Genomic DNA, 21,854 nt, shown 5'->3' with positions numbered 1-21,854 from the left:
CCTTACACTCGATACCCTAGTGATGTGTTAGCAGCTCTCTTGTGTGTTTTATGTTTTCATTTTTCGGTAAGAATAGCGCAGTGTTTTGTTACAAAAAAAGCCTACCATCCTCTGGACCCGCCAATCAGAGAGGTACAACAGGGTGGAACTTACAACTTCCCCAACCTCACCCAGTGGGGGAGACCATCCTTTCTTCAGACCAGATTCCTTGAGGTGAAGTCCTATAGCCAGCTCCAGATCATGTCCGAGTCCTTAGTCCTGCCACAACTGACACCCTAAATCAGCAAATCATCCATAATCAGTGGGTAGGAGGCAAACCCCTAGACTCCTCCAAAAGCCCCTGTCCTGGTTGGCTCTGTCACCAGCTACAACACTAGTAGATTTTCATACGAACATTGGTTTGAAAATATATATGAAAATCTGCAGTACATTTAATGACTTGACAAATGTTGCTCGAAAGTATTTCAAAATATCTTTTACATTCAATTCTTGAGTGAATGGACTTCACTGAATAAAAGCTATATTCTCCTGCTCAAGAAAAAATTTCCATCCTGCTCCTTCGAGTTTTCTTGTCACTGCGAAAAACAACCATCGATATCAACCCACTAATTAGAAAAAAAGAAAACCCATCTTAAAATGAACATTTTATAACTAAATTTGACTGGTATATGGCCAGCTTTAAGCCTCTTACACATAATCAGATTTTCGGATTACCATTCATCCATTTTTTGTTGCATGCTAGTCTCATGTCGAAAGTCAAGAGGTTACTCACCGTACGAAAATTTTCATACGACAGAATACAACTTCAGAAGTGACGTAATGCGTTGATTAGTTTTGTATGTATTTTTTTTTTTGAGCATGCGTAGTCTTGCTCTTATGAATTTTTCAGACAAAAACCGTACCAATTAAACAAAAATCAGACGTTGGATTCACGTACGACAAAAATTATATAGTCTACTTTTGTCTGACGAAAAACCAGTATCGGCTGTCGAAAGCACCATAATAACATTCCGAAAATCGGCAGATCATTTGGTCAAATTTTTTCATCCGATTACGTATCGTGTATATATTTAGACTTTGTATTGCTAGCTATCTGACACTATCTAGGCACATACATTTTATCTATTGCCACTTTTTAATTAAAGGTCTGTGGCTTTTTAATGTGCGATATCATCAGAGCCTTACATGTATATACATCAAAAGACATTATTCCTTTTAACTTAATATTTCTCACTTTGTTGTCTCATCATCTATACCATTCAGTTCCTTTAGAGTAATTAAAGGACTGAACAAACACACCTCCACTCCACACAAACATTGAGCAATCCCGTAAAATTCTGTGGACAGTACAAGTCTAAACAGAAAGACAGATAATTTACTGTAAAGACTATTTACTCCTCTCTAGTAAAATGTAAGGAGATTCAGATTTTTACTTTTAAAATAAATATATACGCTTTAAGACACTGTTGGGCCTTGAAGGATCTTCTGTATAAGGCTACATTCTAATGTGCACAAGTTCAACATACATTTATTGTATTAAAGGGGACCTTGTGCCCCACTCACGTGTTTTCCCATTATAGCCAGTGACGTCTTACTAAATAGGCAGCGTAGGCACCAGCCTACAGGCCCTACTCTGTTTAACTGCTTTGTGACAATGGTTCAAAATAATATTGATTTGTTCTTGAGAGAAAATTACAATAAAGCTTTCTTAAATTGTTTACAAAAGATAGAAAAAATCAACTCAAAGAAATTAAAACTTTACATTAAGTCTATAGAAAAAATACTTTATTCATGTAATGTACTCAATAACAAGTTACCAGTACATAAACCATAGACATCAGGTTTACAGTTTGTCTCTTAAAATCTCCTCTTCTTTCAGCTGTCAGTTTGTAAAAAAAATTTGATGCATCCTACATAGGTGTAATGTACAGTAATAATGGTCGTCTCCATCTAGCGGCCGATGTGCACACTACTTAGTTGAATGTTATCCCACTAGAGCATGTGCATGAGAAACCTCCAGAAACCTGTGACGGGGCCCCCCAAGGTTCCTATCAAAGGGCTTGTTTACAATTGTGGTTGGGGGGTCAGCAAATACACTTGGATAAACTGTGTTATCAACTGCACCTCCTGCAAAACGCTAGATGTCTGCATGCAGCAGCACCAATGCTTTTCTTTCCAGCCATAGAACCAATTAAGCCATCTGTCGAGTTCTGTGGGCAATCCCACCAGCCGAACATGACCTTCAGTAATAAAGAGAGGCACTTGCCTGAAAATGGTATTGTGGCATTTAGGGGTGTCAAAACAAGCATTGAGGAGGCAACATATCGCCTGCTCACCTCCTGTCAAACCCCTGTGAAAATTGATCCACTTGCTTTTCAGAGGCAGAGCAGTCCTTGCCACTAGTGTAAACAAGGCATTAGGGTGTCCCCATTCCAGATGGAGAAGCAATTGAGACACCTTTGGACATTAGCACTGTCAATCTGGGGAGAGGGTAGTGTTAAGCTGGCTATAGATGATTTGAATCTCCCTACTGAACTGTCTGAGATCTGAACCATCTATGGGCAGGCTGATTGTACCCAAGGCGGTGGATCAACTTGGTAGATTTCTAGCATGGCTGTTGATGGGGGAATTGAGTGAATTTTTCTGAAACCCGTTGTTGCAGCAAAGAAAATGGCATAATCTGTTGCCAACTTTAAATGCACTAGTAGTTTTAGATGGACTTGACTAACAAATTAAAACTGTAATCCAGCTAACACTTTTGAAAACAGTTTTTTTTTTTTTTATAAGGCCACCACATCTAAGAATTTGTAGACTGCAATAAAAAAAATAGTTTTTGGGTTTATTACCACTTTAGGCACACTGACATGGCTCACTGAAATAAAAAAATAACATGATAAGTTCTTATTAAGTACATTTGGAGCACAGCAGTGTAGCCATATATCTAACCTTGGTCACAAGCCGTATAGAATAAATCACACCAAAAAAATATGCATATTCTACTATAAAAACATATAATAAAATGACATTGTAGAACATTGTAAAAATACAGAGGCATACATAAAATTCATATACAAAACAAGCTGTATAAATCAATCCTCGGTGTTCATTATTTCCTGAGGCTGAGTTTCCCATTCTTAAGCTAATACTACCCAAGAGTCATTTTTTCCTTTGTTCTGATTCTAGCAGTACCGTTTATTGATATTTAATGTGTCACGTCTAGATTTAGCACAGAGAACAGCTCAGTATTCCCTCGGTGAGGAAAGAATCTCAGACTGCACATTTCCACATGTGTCTGGACAGATGCTGACTAACTTCTCATCCTCTGCAAGTTTTCTCACTCCCCCATCATGGCTGATTTGCCCAGAGAGGTCACAGAGGAGGTGGTGGCAGTGGTGAGGAGAGAAGGGGACATGACGTTTGCTATCATGTTCCTTTGTCTTAGACCACACAAGTTTCCAACAAAAAACATATCATAGAGCTAAAGTGCTGATAAGGAGCTATCGCCCTGTAATTGGACTTGCTGAGAATGTTGTACTGCTGTCGTCACCTATCCCAGAAAGTGGTCAGCTCCTAGGATACGTGTCCATACATTGACAAAAGCTTTGATAGCTTTCCCCAGCAGTATAATGCTGGTCATATATGTAGCAGTTTTCAGACAACCACTTTCAACCAGCTTTTGATTGCTAATAGGATAAAAGGTGAAAGAGTGAAGGCAACCTACTATCAACTACTTAAATCAACCAGAAACCTAGTATCAATTTTAGGCCTTGTTTAGGCAACCTATAGATCGGTCAGTTGTTTCATTCAACCAGTGTGTTAAACAAAAAAAATTCCTCCATCCTCAAATCCATATGGATGGAGGAATCCTCCCCACTGAGCTATTCTATTCTGACAGCAAGGAGACTTCCCTACCATCAGAATATACTGATCAAGAAGGGAAAATCTGACAGGGCAGTTGTACAGAAGTCTTAAAAAGGAAGATGCAGCGCTAAAAGTGACACAAAACATAAAATATAAACAATCTATGAATCAATAAAAAATTATCCCAAGTGTTTTCAGTGAAGGATAAAAATAATTGCATGCAGGTGATTTCGTGGACTGATCACACCTCCACCACTGGTATAGATGGCAGCTCACCTCAATGAATGGACCCTTTATTTACAGAGGGCCTGAAAAACCTTCCCCCTTTCCTAGGGTATCAGATAATCATCCACAATGGTATCCAACAAAACTTCCCATAAATGGGTGAAATAAGCTTGCAAGCTCCAATCCAGTGTCACACGTATCATGAAATTAAAAAGCAATACAGTGCTCTCTGTATGTACATACCATTTATTTAAATAATAATAAAATACAACTTGTGGCACTAATAACCGAGTGCCCTGTATGTCAGCATGTAAACAAAGACATCGGTGGCTGCGGGTAACGTCACCTCCGTTCCTCCATATGCATTATATGCATTATTAGTAGAACTTTGTCAGCGGATCCGAAATACACGTGACTACCCAACCTGGCAGCCGACCTCCAGGCTGCAGGAAAAGACATCCAGGCAGCCTGAATGTCTTTTGCATTGGTTCTGAGCATGCGTGTTTGTACTTTGTACAAAAGTCCGATGGTTTTGTGTACACACGATCGGACTTTGCTCCATCGGACTTATGTTGTCAAAAAGGTTGTACGTTCACACAGCCAACAAAAGTCTGATGAAAACCGAAAAAGTTTGTCCGATGGAGCGTACACACGGTCGGATGTTGCCCTAAAACAGCTAATTTGCTTGTTTGTTGTCAAAAAGTCTGATCGTGTGTATGCGCCTTTAGAAAGGAATTCCCCTCTTTCTGTGGAGATTTCCAAGTACAGTATTTCCTTTTGAGTCTCTAAGACAGAAGTGAAAGGAATATCTCCCCAAGGGGGCACACATAAACTAGCGGCGTTTTAATCCTTCTCTACACTCAACATACACTTTAATGCATTGAAATAATAATTGCGAACAAATAGAATTCGATCAGGAACAGGAAAAGCAATCTGATGAGAATTGATCACATTTTTTCACTCTGTTTAACTCCATTACTCAGCCATCGATTGGAAACAGGATTATACATTTAATCCTTTGTTATTCTTGCTGGAAAATCAAATCACACTGTGATGTACCAATCAGATTTCAACGTCTATGGCCAGCATACAGCATGCTATATTCAGCATGCCCATTCCACAGAGGCCGGTCATTAGACTGGCTTCTGTCAGACAGGGAGCTGCACACACAGGCCAGTTCCTGCCTAACCGACAGATACCGGACAATTTTCAGCACGTGGATATCCAGCTTAAGACACGTTGCATAGTTCACAAAATAGCTCTAGGATCACAGGGTGAAATTGCACATGGCTTTCTAATGATCTGCAGTTGTAATTTACTAATAGGAAATGCCATTTCCTCTGCGTCATAATTAAATTTTGTGACATCTTGGAGAAGTTCAATATCTGGAAAAGGAAAGAACAGATATAAAACAATCAACATTTTGTCTGTAAGACAGAAAAAAAGGAAAATATGCCTTTAACTGGAACATGATGGGGTTGATTTACTAAAACTGGAGCACTCAGAATCTGGTGCAGGCAGCTGTGCATGGTAGCCTATCAGCTTCTAACTTCAGCTTGTTCAATTAGGTTTTGACAATAAGGCTGGGTTCAGATATATGCGACTGTGGTTTGCAGTCCGAAGTCCTGTGCAATTCAAGTGTGAATTGTTCCCTGAATTCATGCCTGAACTGGAAAAATGTACAGGTCCCTTTTCAAAAACGTACATGTGTGAACTGGCTCTATTGAAAGCTAGTCACATTCACATGTTATGCAAAGTGGATGCAGTTAAAAACGCATCCAATTTGCATATATGTGAACACAGCCTAAAACCTGGAAGCAGATTGGCCTCTAAGCAGAGCTGCGCTAGATTTTGCACACTCCAGCTTTAGTAAATCCCCCACTGTTACTGTTCTTTTAATGTATCGTCCAGTAAAAGTGTATGTATAGCCAAATGTATTTTTTAGTTTTAGATAAAGTGAAATCTAATACTTCTGCCAGTTTATTTTTTGCTGCTTGTGTAACATTGAAGTCATTTTCCTATCCTGACGCCAACATGGCAGCATACATATGATATAGCTCCGCCCCTATATCCACCCACAGGGCCTGTTTAGCTCTATAAAAGTCTGAATCAGAACTAACTCCTCCATTCTCCATTTTCTCCTCAAAGATCAACACCTACAGACCGTTTCACTCAGGATAAGCTCTTACCTGCCAACTACTACTACTGTTTGGATTCGGCCTCTCACAAAATGTGCCCTTTTGGGGCCGAGGTGTTCTTTAATCAAAGATGTTATACCTCTTGTGGCATGCTTGCTGTAGAGTCTGGATCCATCAGCTGAGACAGCATGGTGTCTTTCTTTCTATGAAGTTCTGTCACAGGTGTGGATTTCTTCTATGTTAAAAGTCTATCTTGTATCTTTGAATTGTCTCTTTCTCTCTCTCTCCTCCCTCTCTCTCTCTCTCTCTCTCTGTCTTTTATTAGTGTCCATTAGCTTCCCAGGGCCAGTAGTGAGCCCTTCAGCCTTCCCTCTTCCTCCCTCCAGCTCCCCGAGGCATGCGTGCAGCTCTCCTCTCCCCTTAGTTTGGCCGCGTCAGCCTTGAGCATTCCTGCTCTTCCGCGCATGTGCGGTGGCCTCCGGCGACCATGATTTTGGGGGCCTAGAGACGCCGGTGCACACACAATGTGCTGCAAAGTTGCGGTGAACATCTTTGATGGGGGAAAAAACTTCCCTCTAATGACATTGCCCTACTGGATTGCAGGAGGGACGGAGGAGGGGTGGGGTTTCGCACAAAGGCACCTTATTTAAAAGGCACACAGACTCAGCAATGGATGACTTTTGATTGAGGCATCCGGGACAGGTAGCATCTTAAAGGAGCAGCCAGAGACCAGGTAAGTCATACTATTAGGGACTAGGGTATATGTGTGTGTATGTATGCATATTTATGTGTGTGTTTTCTGTTTTTGTTCTATGGCTCTTTTTCCATTTCTTTTCTTCTCTTATTTCTTTCGGTTGCCATGCAGTCCCCTCAGCACCTTTGGGTTCTCTCGCTTGCATGAGGCTACCGCCACATAACCGAGACCACAGCACTATCAGGTAAGGGCAACCTTTGGGTAAGTAAAAAGATGCGGGAGAAAAGAGTGCATTATGCCCTGACGAGCATGCCTTCTTGTCTATTTCAACACCGACTGCTCACACTCCCGCTCTAGGAGGCTCTCTGGATCATCAGGATTTTCCCAGGACAGAGGGTGACTCCTCCAGTCCTGGCAGACCCCAGTACAAAGGGTGCAAATGTACGCTTAAGAGAAAGCACACAGCTTCTTTTCCAAGGGCTCAGCTCCCAAAAGGCAAATGTTGGTCACGTGGAAATGACCCCATGCCAGGAAAGCTAGTTTGCAGCAACTGCTTCAAGCAGCTTGCCAGAGACCAGGAGTATGAGAGTCAGCAGGTGTCAACCTTGTTCAAGAAAGTAGTCCGCGACTCCCTGGCAGAATTTTCCGGTCGTCTCAGACAACCAGGGATAAAAGTGGATGAACAGAGTGTGGGCCCTGCACCAGGTCTAAACCAAGCTATTGAACCCTCTCTAACTAGAGAGGCACCTGGCACTTCAGGAGTGACTCCAGCCCATCGTATTAGGTGGACTGATTCCCCAAACCCAGTATTACAGCCAACCTTCCAGGCAGAGGGAGAACCAATTGCCTCCTGCAGAGGATCCTGAAGTTTCAGGCTTTGAATTTGCAATGATGTCACCATTCATTAAGGCAATAAAAGCTGCACTGGAATGGGAGGACCCGGAACCTCCTCCAAAGAAGGAGAAAACGTATTATCCCCACCTAAAGAAACAGGTCGTTTTCCTTATGACAGAAATAAGAAGCCTGTTTCAGGAGGAATGAGAGAAAGGAGAGAGAAAATCTTCTTCAACCAATAGGTTGCAGAAGTTGTATCCACTTACAGAGGAGGATGCAGTGTCTTTATCTAACCCACGGATGGTGGATGCAGCAGTTACTAGACTGGCCAAGAATGTGACACTTCCTCCTTTTGGGATATCTTAATTAGGTGCATCGACTTGGACTTAAGAAAGTCCTACCTTGCGACAGGCAGTGCCTGTAAGCCCGCCATAGGTTTAACATCTGTAACAAGAGCTATGCGAGTGTGGATGCAAAACCTGGAACATGCGATTAAAAAACAGCTGCCTAAAGATTAAATCATCAAGAAAATAATACTGGGAGTATGCTATATGCACCCTAACCTGAGGGAGGAGGGGGAGACAGATCTCCTATCACAAGTTGGATTAGCAGCAAGGATGGGAAGTGTTATCATAATGGGGGATTTTAAAGAGGAAGTAAACCCTTCCAAACAACTTGGACCTATAGGTAAGCCTAGATTAAGGCTTACCTGTAGGTCCAAGCAATATCTCCTAAACCTATATGGTTTAGGAGATATTTGCCCGAAAATGGGCACCGCTGTCTACGGCGCATGCGCCGTAGACAGCGGCGCGCAGGCGCACTAAATGCGGCAAATCCAAGAATGGATTTGCCAAATTTGTCGACTCCCGTGCGCATGCGCGGGAGTGACGTCATCGCGGCTTCGCCGTATGGCAGCGGCGGAGCTGCGAGACGCGACTCCCGTGCGCATGCGCGGGAGTGACATCATCGCGGTTGCGCCGCTGTGATTCGTCGGAGCTGCGAGACGCCACAAGCAACATGGATGCGGCGGACTACAGGGGACAGCGGCGACTTCGCTGGCTCCTGTGTCAGGTAAGTGACACATAATGAGCTACTATGCGATGCATAGTAGTCCATTATGCTTTACCTTTGCAGGGAAAAAAAGAGGAAGTAAACCCATCAGGGTTTACTTCCTCTTTAATTATCCAGACATAGACTGGGCGTAGGGAACCATGCATTCTTCTAAGGCTCGCCAGTTCCTAAATGTCTTGCAGGACAATTCCATGATTTAGATGGTAGATGCATCAACTAGAAATAAAGCATTACTGGATCTACTGATTACCAACAATACAGACCTAATCACGGATGGGGAAATACAGGGCAATTTAGGAAACAGCGCTCACAGGTCAATTGGCTTCAGTATAAATTACACAATTAGGAAACAGAAGGGGAATATAAAGACACTGAATTTCAAAAGAGCCAACATCCTTAAACTATGAACCTTGCTAGAAGACATGAATTGGGATAAAATCTTAGGAACAAAGAACATGGAGGAGAGATGGGTTTGCTTTAAGAGCCAATGCATCCCATTGGGTAATACATTTAAAAGAGCGAACAAAAGTCCTGGATGACTCCAATGTAAAAATGCATATAAAAGCAAAGGAGAAGGCCTTCAAAAAATATAAGGTTGAGGGATCATCATCAGCATTCAGACTTTATAAAGAATGCAACAAAAAATGTAAGGGTGCAATTATAGCGGTTAAGAGCAAAAAAAAAATCCCAAGAAATTCTTTAAGTATGTAAACAGTAAAACAGGAAGACAGACCATATTGGCCCCATAAAGAATGAGGAAGGACATCTGGTTACAAAGGATGGCGAAGATATTGAATTTATTCTTCTCCTCTTCCTTCACGAGGGAATCAGGGGGCTTCAGTAACCGAAACTGCAGTGTATATCCTTATGACACATCACAGGAAGCACCACCATGGTTAACAGAGGACAGAATTAAAATTAGACTTGGGAAACTTAACATTAATTAATCACCGGACCAGATGGCTTGCATCCGAGGGCACATAGGGAACTCAGTCAAATAATTGCCAGACCATTGTTTCTAATTTTTACTGACAGTCTACTGACTGGATTGGAGAAAAGCCCAAAATACATCCCTGGGAATTACAGACCCGTTAGCCTAACATCAATAGTATGCAAGCTCTTGGAGGGGATGATAAGGAACTATATACAAGATTTTAGTATTGAGAACAGTATCATTAGCAGTATTTAGCATGGATTCATGAAGAATTGTTCTAGCCAAACCAATCTATTAACCTTCTATGAGGAGGTGAGTTGCCATCTAGATAAAGGAAGGCCTGTAGATGTGGTGTATCTGGATTTTTCAAAAGCATTTGACACAGATCCCCATAAACGTTTACTGTATAAAATAAGGTCTGTTGGCATGGACCATAGGGTGAGTACATGGATTGAAAAATTACTACAAGGGCGAGTTCAGAGGCTGGTGATAAATGGGGAGTACTCGGAATGGTGGGTAGTGGGGTCCCCCAGGGTTCTGTGCTGAGACCATTCCAATTTATTTTGTTCATAAATGACCTAGAAGATGGGATAAACAATTCAATCTCTGTATTTGCAGACAATACTAAGCTAAGCAGGGCAATAACTTCTCCGCAGGATGTGGAAACCTTGCAAAAAGATCTGAACAAATTAATGGGGTGGGCAACTACATGGCAAATGAGGTTTAATGTAGAAACATGTAAAATAATGCATTTGGATGGCAAAAATATGAATGCAACCTATACGCTGGGGGGAGAACCTCTGGGGGAATCTAGGATGGAAAAGGACCTGGGGGTCCTAGTAGATGATAGGCTCAGCAATGGCATGCAATGTCAAGCTGCTGCTAACAAAGCAAACAGAATATTGGCATGCATTAAAAAGGGATCAACGCCAGAGATAAAACGATAATTCTCCCACTCTTAAAGACTCTGATCCGGCCGCACCTAGAGTATTCTTGTCCAGTTCTGGGCACCAGTCCTCAGGAAGGATGTACTGGAAATGGAGCGAGTACAAAGAAGGGCAACAAAGCTAATAAAGGGTCTGGAGGATATTAACTACGAGGAAAGGTTGCAAGCACTGAACTTATTCTCTATGGAGAAGAGACGCTTGAGAGGGGATATGATTTCAATTTATAAATACCGTACTGGTGACTAGACATGTGCATTCGTTTTCGTCCGAATGCATTTTCGTCCGAATTTCAGGTATTTTCGTTTTCGTTTTGACAAACGATAACGAAAGTGCAGATTCCGAAAAACGAAAGATCCGACATAAATAAATGCTTTTTTTCGTTTTCGTTGTTACAACAGTTCGATATAGAATAGGAGATTCGAAGTGACCGTTCGATATAGAATAGGAGATTCGACGTGACTCCATATGTCTATTGAACCTGTGGTCGAATGTGCCTAAGTTTCGTTTACCTCTATTAGTCCTATTATATAGAAAAGCTTCGACAGAGAGTAAATATTCGACATAGAGAGAACAGAATCGACACAGAGAAACGATACTGGAATTGGGTGGGGGAAGTAAATAAAAAAAAAAAATGATAATATTCGACGGGATCGTTGCACGTTTATAATAATATTCGACGGGATCGTTGCACGTTTATAATAATATTCGACGGGATCGTTGCACGTTTAAAATAATATTCGACGGGATCGTCGCAACTATACGACACTGCAATCGTACATTTCGGCAATCGAATGCTCCGCCTATAGGCTATATAGTTTAGCAGCTCCATCGAATCCTCTTTATCCATTCGACAGATACCATAAGCTTTCCAAGACAGATTCGACCGTAATTCATGTGGATTTTCGGACGAATGCAATTTTTGCACGAAAAACGAAATAAATAAAAACGAATTTCGGGAGTAACTAAATAAATTAAATTTACGGACGAAAACGAAAAAACGAAACGAAATATTCTAGTCTGCACATGTCTACTGGTGACCCCACAATGGGGATCACACTTTTTTGTGGAAGGGAGTTTAACAAGACACGTGGCCACTCATTAAAATTAGAAGAAAAGAGGTTTAACCTTAAACTACATAGAGGGTTCTTTACTGTAGGAACAGCAAGGATTTGGAAATCCCTGCCACAGGCAGTGGCCTCAGCGGGGAGCATCGATAGTTTCAAAAAACTATTAGATAAGCACCTGAACAACCACAACATATAGGGATATACAATGTAATAGTGACTTATAATCACACACATAGGTTGGACTTGATGAACTTGTGTCTTTTTTCAACCTCACCTACTATGTAACTATGTAAATTGAGGAGATAAAACTCTGCCACACTTCATAGGCGAGGCAGCTATAGACATCATTTGATGGTCCTCCAGAGCCATGCTTGGCCCAGTCACATCCAAAAGAGCATTGTGGCTAAAGCCCTGGGCAGCTGACCCATCCTCAAAGCAGAATTGCTGTAAACTGCCTTTTGATGGGAAGGCGCTGTTTGGCCAAAAACTGGAGACTGCCATCTACACAGTTACAGGAGGAATATTGGGTCTGCTACCCCAAGGTCGAAGGTCCAGACGCCGGGGGGTGACCAACCAGAGAGGCGCCAAACAGGTACCAGGATTTCGGAAGTTTATGCCCATCCAAAGACTCCAGGAGGGGTTGGAGGGGTACGCAGTTAACCTTCCTTAGATCTCAGAGAGCTAAGGCCCCTGTGGCTCTCTCAGGTACCCAGAAGCCCTTTTGACGCAAGGCCTGTCCAGGGGGGGGCAGTTGGAGCCAGGCTGCTGAAATTTGCCCAGGTCTGGCAAGACCACTGCCAAAATCGGTGTGTTCAGTACTCAGTGGTGCAAAGCCATTATTGGCTGTTCAAATGGCAGCCTCCAGAATACTCCTTCACCCCCCACTAAGACAACACAGTCGACCCTAAAGTTAGCTGCTCTTCAGGAGTATATCGGCATCTTGTTGATCAAGGGGCAGTCATAGCAGTTCCAGCCTGTCAAAAGTTTACAGGCTTTTACTTGCCACTCTTTCTGCTCCGGAAAAAGACAGGGGACTTCAGACCAGTGATCAACCTCAAGAAGTTGAATGGAGTCTCTCCATACCATAATGCAGATAATTCAACCAAGGGACTGGATGATTTTGGTGGACTTACAGGATGCCTACCTGCATGACCCAATTCTTTAGTCATACCAACAGTTCCTCAGGTTCACCTTGGGGGACAGGCATTACCAATTTGTCTGCCTTCCCTTCGGCCTATCCACTTCTCATCCAACCTTCTCCAGGGTTCTGATTGCAGGCCTGGCCCCACTTAGGGAGAAAGGGCTCAGAGTCCATAATTTCTTGGACGACATCATCCTCCTGGCCCAGGACCAAGACCTTTTGCAGAGGCAGAAGGAGCTCCTGCTGTCCACCTTATGGTCATTCGCCTGGATAATTAATTATCCAGCTGGAACCTACACAGAGTATGGTCTACCTGGGGGTTCAATTCAATACTCAGACGGCCACAGTTTCTTTGCCTTTTCAGAAACTCCCCAAAATCAGGGAGAAGTTCCAACAGGCATTGGCTGCACCAGTGATGTCAGCATCCCAGTGCATGAGTCTTCTCTGGACAATGGCTTCATGTATCCAATGATCCCCTGTGCTCACTGGAAACTAAGAGTTTTCCAACAGGGCTTCCTCTTGCAGTGAAAGAGGGTTCGTCTAGCTCAGCCAATCAGGATCACCAGCCATATACACCAGAGTCTCTGGTGGGGGACAATCCTACATTAGCAACCATCACAATTGGCCTTAGCGGATTGGAGATTGAAAGGCAGGGGTTACAAAGGTTACGATGTTCTCGAGAGGTTTTTAGAACTTTACAGAGTTCCAGAATATGGGATAGGTTCACAAGCTTTGCAGCCATACGTCAGTTTAAACCTAGTGACCCAAATGTATCTTAAATCCTGTCTTTCCTGCAATCCGGATTGGATTTGGGGCTCAGCCTAAGTTCTCTTAAGGGACAAGTTTCAGCCACCTCGGCTTTTACCCAAAAGAAATGGGTAGCAAATCTGCTGGTGGAGCACTTCATGAGAGCGGTGCTTAGACTACGCCCTCCCAAGAGAAATAGGTTCCCTCAGTGGGACCTGGCAGTAGTCCTCAGTTTTCTAGCAAACCCTTCCTGTGCTCAAACAGAAGACTGTTCATTATGGGATATCACCTTAAAAATGGCTTTGCTAATAGCTATTACTTCAGGAGGAAGGGGGTCGGAAATCCAAGCATTGGGGGCAGCCAAACCTTATACCATATTCTTCCCAGACAGGGTTGTGCTGAGACCATTGGATCCCTTTGTCCCCAAAGTGGCATCAATATTTCATCTCTCCAGTGAGTTGGTTCTTCCAGCCTTCCCAGCTAAATCAGATGTTCACCTAAAACAAGTTGGACATTCCAAAAGTCTTAAAAGCCTATCTCCAGGCTTCTTCTGCATTCAGACATACTGACAAACATTACATCATACTTACCGGAACATTTAATGGGAAAGAGGCTTCAGCCAGAACCATCTCGGCCTGGATAGTAAAAACTATTCACACACGGGCACATAGAGTGGCCAGGAAGGATTCTCCAGAGGTGCTTAGAGCTCACTCAACCAGGGCGATGTCTTCTTCTTGGGCAGCATTGGCAGGAATTTCTAGGGAGACAGTCTGCAAAGCAGCTAGCTGGGCATCACATCATACGTTCTTGAAACACTACAGGGTGGATTCAACGTTTCTTACTACAGTAGAGTTTGGGAGGAAAACTATCCAGGCTTCTATGTCTATTGTCAAATAAAGACTAACACCCCATACACATTATTAGATTTAATGCAGATTTTTGTCTTCAGATTTACCAAAACTATATAATATGAGGTCAAACCTTAAAGGCCCGTACACACTTTGCAAATTTCCGAAGGGAATTGTCATTCGATGGCCTGTAGTCCAAAATTCTTACCGTTAGTATGCTCCTTTCGACATCCAACTTTTATTTTTGTAAGACAAAAGCTGGACAGAAATCGTGACACAAAAGTCACACAAAAGTCAAACGTACAAACACGCATAATCGGAATCAAGGAACGACCCGGAAAAGTTTGGTCTACTGTTCGTAATCTAGAATTAACATTCGTGACGTGGCAATTGATGAAATATCAAAATGCAGCGCACATTCTCATCTTCTTTAATGGGATAATAATGAATCTGCTTGGCTGGCGATACTGATGTAGTTATGCCAAACGTATTTTAAAAGGCATTTGTTTTGTAGTGATATAAATATGGTTGTTGTTTGATTTTTTGGGGAAGTTACCACAACACTATTATCCCTGAGTTTTTAAGATCAAAGATACAACTATGTTGGTGTCCCTTGTTCATTTTCCATTGTGGTGTTTTTAATGTAACTTTTCCCAAACTGTCATTTGAAGATCAGGAACGATCTGAAAAACGCAAATCAACGCTCACCAAACCTCTACTAACACAAAATTAGCAGAAGGGGCTAGTTAATATGCTAGACAAAATCCTGCATACGTGCTTTTGACAAAAATCAGATGCTCGGTTGTACGACAATCGAACCTTGTGTACAATCGAAACGTTATGACAAAAATTTGCAGAAAATCTAAGTGTATATGGGGTCTTAATCTTCTTCCTTTCCTGTTACAATAGCGGATTAGAACATGTAAGACAGATATTGATTGAATATACATGCAGATAGTTCCTCCACTTTATTCAAAAGGCTTCATGTTGGTCCAGCATACAAAATGACTGTCTTCACTTTATATCAGAGACAGGTATAATCTAAAAAAGATTATGTTTCTAAAATGCTATTATCTTCGTACAATACAGCCAGTTCTGTCTTTCTGGTTACTCCACGCACGGGTGGGTTAATGGAATCTCTATTAAGCAAGCAATCTAAAAACAGCCCCTTGCATTATTAGGATGTAAAGTAATGCAGTGACATCATAAAATTCCAGCTCTGTGACACCACTGGCAGGAGGGAGAGGGGTCTCCCGTGAAATTAGGGGAGGGAGCTCCTTCCTTGGGATCATTGCCAACTCTTACAGGAACGTCTGGATTGTGTCCACTCCTCTATTGCCAAAACCATGTGCAGCTCAAAAATAGCTAGTTTAGGACACAGTGAACTGAAGATTATAAAAGGACGCTGAAAGGAAGAATTGTTGTGCTTTCGTCATATTTAATTAATGCCAGATTTGAATCTACTGTGCTTCAGTGCACACTGACAAACAGAAAGTACAGTGCAATGCGGGCCCCTTCCCCCACCTCACATACATGTGATGTCATAGAATAATAAACACTCTGGATCAGAGCAGACATGCAGTTAATTAAGGGGTTACAAACTAACACATTTGGCTAATGCAATCCACAAATGGTACTAAGAGGGTGTGACTATCTGCTAATTTACCACACTTATCCAGTGACCTATTTTAAGGGCATGCTATACTTAACCATAGTGGTTTCAGATATACACACAATGTTGTGCCATTTGTTGCATGGTGTCCCAATGCCAGTTGAGTGCCTTTGTCAGAGATTGCACTCTGAGATAGTTTTGCAGCAGTTTTTGGCTCTATTACCACCAAAATGCTGTAATGGAACCATTGCTCTCTTGCAGCTTTAACCCCTGTTTTGTGTTTATTTCACAGTATGGTAAACTCTCCAGTGAAGCAAGACAGCCCTGTTTTGCATGACAAATCTCCCCACTGGAATGTCAGAGAGACTTAAATCCGACTGTCGTATTACTGAGCGTCTGATTTATGTCAAAAGCGCATGTACAGGAATTTGTGTAGCATACTAACTATCCGCAAATTGTCGTTCGACAAACACGAACGTAGTGACGTACTACGAGAGTGTAAGACAAAGCTAATTTCTCGAGCAAAACCCTTTGAGCCCCTTCTGCTAATTTCATGTTAGAAGCTTTGTGAGCATTGATTTGCGATTTTCGAATCGTTCCTGATCTTCAAGTGACAGTTCGGAAGTATGCAGTTACATTAAAAACAACACAATGGAAAATTAACAAGGGACACCAACATAGTTGTATCTTTGATCTTAAAAACTCCAGGATAATGGTGTTGTGGTAACTTCCCCCCAAAAAATCAAACAACCATAATATTAATATTTATATCACTACAAAACAAAATCCTTTTAAAATATGTTTGGCATAACTACATCAGTATCACCAGCAAAGCAGCTTAATTTTTATCCCATTAAAGAAGATGAGAATGTGCGCTGCATTTCAACATTTCATCAATTGCCGCGTCACGAATGTTAATTCTAGATTATGAATGGTAGTTTACAAGACCAAACTCTTCCAGGTTGTTCCTTGATTCTGATCATGCGTGTTTGCACTTTCGACTTTTGTTTGATGATTTTTGTACTGACCATCTGAAAATTGGACATTGAGCTGTCGTTCGTCAAAAATTTACTAGTCCGCTCAACCAGCTTTTGTCTCACGAAAAATGAAAATCAAGCAAGGATGTAGAAAGGAGCATTCTAATGGTAAGGCCGTCGAATGACAATTCCCTTCTGGAATTTGCATCGTGCGTATGGACCTTAAGGCTGGGTTCACATATGTACGATTTGGATGTGAGTTTCCTCGCATTCAATTAACATGATGTTTGAGTGTGCCCGACTCACACAGGTCCAGGGTGGGCGCAGTCCACATTCCAAAAGGGTCCTGTGCGTTTTTGGGTCCAGTTCAGGTGCAAATTCAGGCAAAAATTCGGACCTGATTTGCACCTGAACCAGTAAACCCGGCCTCAAAGTGCCAAAGGGACTCCCAACTCTATTTTAAGCCCTATTCTAACTACCCTGTAGAGAAAAGATGTCTATACCTACCTATTCTGAGGGTGCTCCGGTCCAGTCACATAATTGGCTCCTAGTGCCAGCTTCAGTGTAGAGATCGCTGACAGTGGATGCCTCATAATAAGCCTATGGGTGACGTCACCACCCAGGCTCTGCAGCCATTGTTAAAAAATGTTACTTTTCACTGAAGCCAGTTGCTGGGGAGATCTTGTGACTAGACCTGAGTGCCTTCAGAATGGATATGTATAAACGTCTTTTCTTTACAGGGTAGTTAGAACAGAGCTTAGAGTGGGAGTGTGAGCAGGTTTAAATATAGTTAGTATCTGACTGTTCTTCTACTTTAGTCTTAATGACAAAAAACTGAAATAACAGGTGCTCAGTAAGACCCCATTCTGTTACTGGCAGTAAAGTAACAGAGGTACACTGGACTGATGGATTGGGCGAAAGCTCCACACATTCCTCCTAATGCAAACACATACAGTATCTCACAAAAGTGAGTGCACGACTCACTTTTTTTGTAAATATTTTATTATATCTTTTTATGTGACAACACTGAAGAAATTACACTTTGCTACAGTGTAAAGTAGTGAGTGTAAATTTGCTGTCCCCTCAAAATAACTCAACACACAGCCATTAATGACTAAACCACTGGCAACAAAAAGTGAGTACACCCTTAAGTGCAAAAGTCCAAATTTGGCCCAATTAGCCATTTTCCCTCCCTGGTGTCATGTGACTCATTAGCATTACAAGGTCTCAGGTGTGAATGGGAGACGGTGTGTTTAATTTGTTGTTATAGCTCTCAATCTCTCATACTGGTCACTGGAAGTTCAACATGGCACGTCATGTCAAAGAACTCTCTGAGGATATCAACATTTTTTTTTTGCTCTACATAAAGATAGACTAGGCTATAAGAAGATTCCCAAGGCCCTGAAACTGAGCTGCAGCACGGTGGCCAAGACCATACAGCAGTTTAACAGGACAGGTTCCATTCAGAACAGGCCTCGCCATGGTCGACCAAAGTTGAGTGCACATGCTCAGCGTCATATCCAGATGGTGTCTTTGGGAAATAGATGTTTGCCAGCATTTCTGCAAAGGGTGAAGGGGTGGGAAGGTCAGCCTGTCAGTGCTCAGACCATACGCCGCAAACTGCATCAAATTTGTCTGCATGGCTGTCGTCCCAGAAGGAAGCCTCTTCTAAAAATGATGCACAAAAAAGTCTGCAAACAGTTTGCTGAAGACAAGCAGACTAAGGACATGGAATACTGGAACCATGTCCTGTGGTCTGATGAGACCAAGATAAACTAATTTGGTTCAGATGATGTCAAGCATGTGTAGCGCCCACCACACTTAGGTGGGTGCTAAATAGGTTTAGATGAGGTAAGTGTTAGGTAAATTTAACCAGGGCCTTGCACTTTTAGGCCTGGTTGTCTTTTTTGGGAAAGGGGAGTGACAGAGTAGAGGGGGGTGTGGCTACCTACACTCTGACCATGAAATATCTCCCTTACCTTCCATTGGAAATGTTCTGGAAGGAAGGTGGACTAGGGACTGGGGTGCAGGCAGCTTGTATGGAGAGCCCTGGACCAATCATTAAATTGTGTTGGCAGGGGCAGGACACGCATATAAGCTGGAGGTCACATGCTTCCTGGGAGTTCATGGGAGGAGTTGGAAGCAGAGAAGGAGGAAAGATGTAGCGAACATGGAGCAGGCTTGAAGGCCTGGGGGTTCAGAGACCCCAGCGCTGGATAGCAGGAAAGGACTTGAAGGCCTGAGGGTTCAGAGACCTCAGTGCCGGATAGTCATAACAACCGCCACAATGTAATCTGCAGGAGTGGATCAGGCATCCCAGCCTAGGATTTATCCAACCATGCGGAGCCGGAAGTAGCTGCAAAGAGGACAGAAATAAACTGGGATCGACCTTCTGTGGCAATCATGGACTGTCAATGGGAGAGAGCAAAGGAAGTGCAACTCAGCAGTGCTTATCTGTCAAGGACTTGCCTGAACTGATGCCGGGAGGATTGCAGGAGTCAAGATAGGCAGGTGAGGCCTGGGGCTTCTAACATCCACATACCACAATGTCTTTCAGAGGGGTATTGGTCAGTTCACTACAGGAAAGGACATGGACAGAAATAGGAACCAGAGTGTTAGAGGCAACTCATATCCTCTAATAGCAATGTAACATCCTTCAAGCAAGCAAATAAAAGTTTCTAAAAGTTATCATGAACTGTCTGCTGTCAATTGGAATTCGTGCATGGGGTGGAACAGTGGAGCAAGTTAACAGAAGCTCCCAAGAGAGTAGTGCGCTACACGTGCGTTGTGGCAACCAGGTGAGGAGTACAAAGACAACTGTGTCTTGCCTACAGTCAAGCATGGTGGTGGGAGTTTCATGGTCACTGGGGAGCTACAGTTCATTGAGAGAACCATGGATGCCAACATGTACGGTGACATACTGAAGCAGAGCATGATCCCCTCCCTTTGGGGACTTGGCCGCAGGGCAGTATTTCAACATGATAACCACCCCAAACACACCTCCAAGATGTCCATTGCCTTGCTAAAGAAGCTGAGGATAAAGGTGATGGACTGGCCAAGCATGTCTCCAGCCCTAAACCTTTTTAAGCATCTGTGGGCATCCTCAAACAGAAGGTGGAGGAGCGCAAGATCTCTAACATCCACCAGCTCGGTAATGTTGTCATTGAAGAGGATTCCAGTGGCAACCTGTGAAGCTCTGGTGAACTCCATGCCCAAGAGCTTTAAGGCAGTGCTGGAAAATAATGGTGGCCACACAAAATATTGACACTTTGGGCCCAATTTGGACATTTTCACTTATTCACTTTTGTTGCCAGGGGTTTAGACATTAATGGCTGTGTGTTGAGTTATTTTGAGGGGGCAGCAAATTTACACTGTTATACAAGCTGTACACTCACTACTTTACATTGTAGAAAAGTGTAATTTCTTCAGTGTTGTCACATGAAAAGATATAATAAAATATTTACAAAAATGTAAGGGGTGTACTACATGTTACAGTTTGTAGTGACATGGGACAAGTCCCATTTCAGGGGAACTCAGCACCTTATTACTGCACACAGTGAAGGCTCATCTCTAAGTCAGGGAGCTGTCTTAATGTTTGATGTTTCACATTACTGCAGTCTCCACCTGTTCCTGGACATTGGCGAGCGCACTCTGCACCAAAGGTATCCCTGTGTGCAGGAGGAGTAGGCCCCGCCCACACACATTTTGCATAGTTGTAGAAGGAATCCCCTGCCATCAAAACTGTGTACGGGAACCTGAATAGGCCACAAACTTTGAGACACAAAGTAGGATTTACACTGCAGTAGAAACCTGTCAGCTGAGACCTAGCTGTGAAAATATTGTGTGGCACCTTTGCAGTGAAAGGGCACTGGGATAGGGCACTTAAACATTTAGTCTGCAGCATTAGCAGCAGAAGTTGTGTAATCATGGTAATCTAACATTGGTTCATTTTTAGTGGGCCAGTCCATGCTGTCAGGGAAAAGGCAGAATCGCATTTATGCAAAGAAAATCTCCTGCTGTACTGAAGTCCCTCTTAGACAGCACACTGGTTGCAGAGCATGCCAGAATCTCCAGAGCATACTGTGCAAGCTCTGGCCAGTGGTCTGGCTTGGATACCCAATAATTCATTAAGTCCTTCTGAGAGAGTATGCATTAGCCATGGACCCAATATATTATGCAATTATGTGGTTCAGGCATCGACTATGATTCTTGCCTTCAGCTCTGGTTGCTATGGTTTAAAAACAACTTTGAAATGTAGCTATGAGGCAGCCGCTGATACCACTGCTCCTCCTTTTGAGAATTAGAGGCACATTTGTCAAAAGAGGAGATCCTGCCACAAAAGAGGTTGCACCTCATATTGTCCTCCTAATAGTGGTCCTTCTATTAGGGAATTCCTATTAGCCAGCCTGCTCTTAAAAAATTTGCATGCCCATGTCCATACTTCTGCACGAACATTAGCCAGATGCACATGTGTAAGCACACTGATTCAGCAATCAGCACTAGCACCAAACAGCCTATTTAGGGGAAGTGCTAACTCAGGGTCAGTGTTGAATGGTCTTCAGTGTATTCCTTACTCCCTGTGTTCTGCATGTGATTCCTGTTATTGACCCGGCTTCCTCCTGAACTGATTTGGATTTAGCTCTGTACTACTGTTCTATCCATTCCTGATCTTGACTTCATCACTGACCTTGATCCAGCTTCTGATTTGGTACTTCATTACTCGCTATTGTTGACCTCAGCTTGATTTTGACTACACTT

This window comes from Lithobates pipiens, unplaced genomic scaffold, assembly GCF_037356315.1.
Source record: "Lithobates pipiens isolate NorthernLeopardFrog02 unplaced genomic scaffold, aLitPip1_a1.2 Scaffold_16, whole genome shotgun sequence".
NCBI classification, from domain to species: Eukaryota; Metazoa; Chordata; class Amphibia; order Anura; family Ranidae; genus Lithobates; species Lithobates pipiens.
This window is presented reverse-complemented; position numbering follows the sequence as displayed.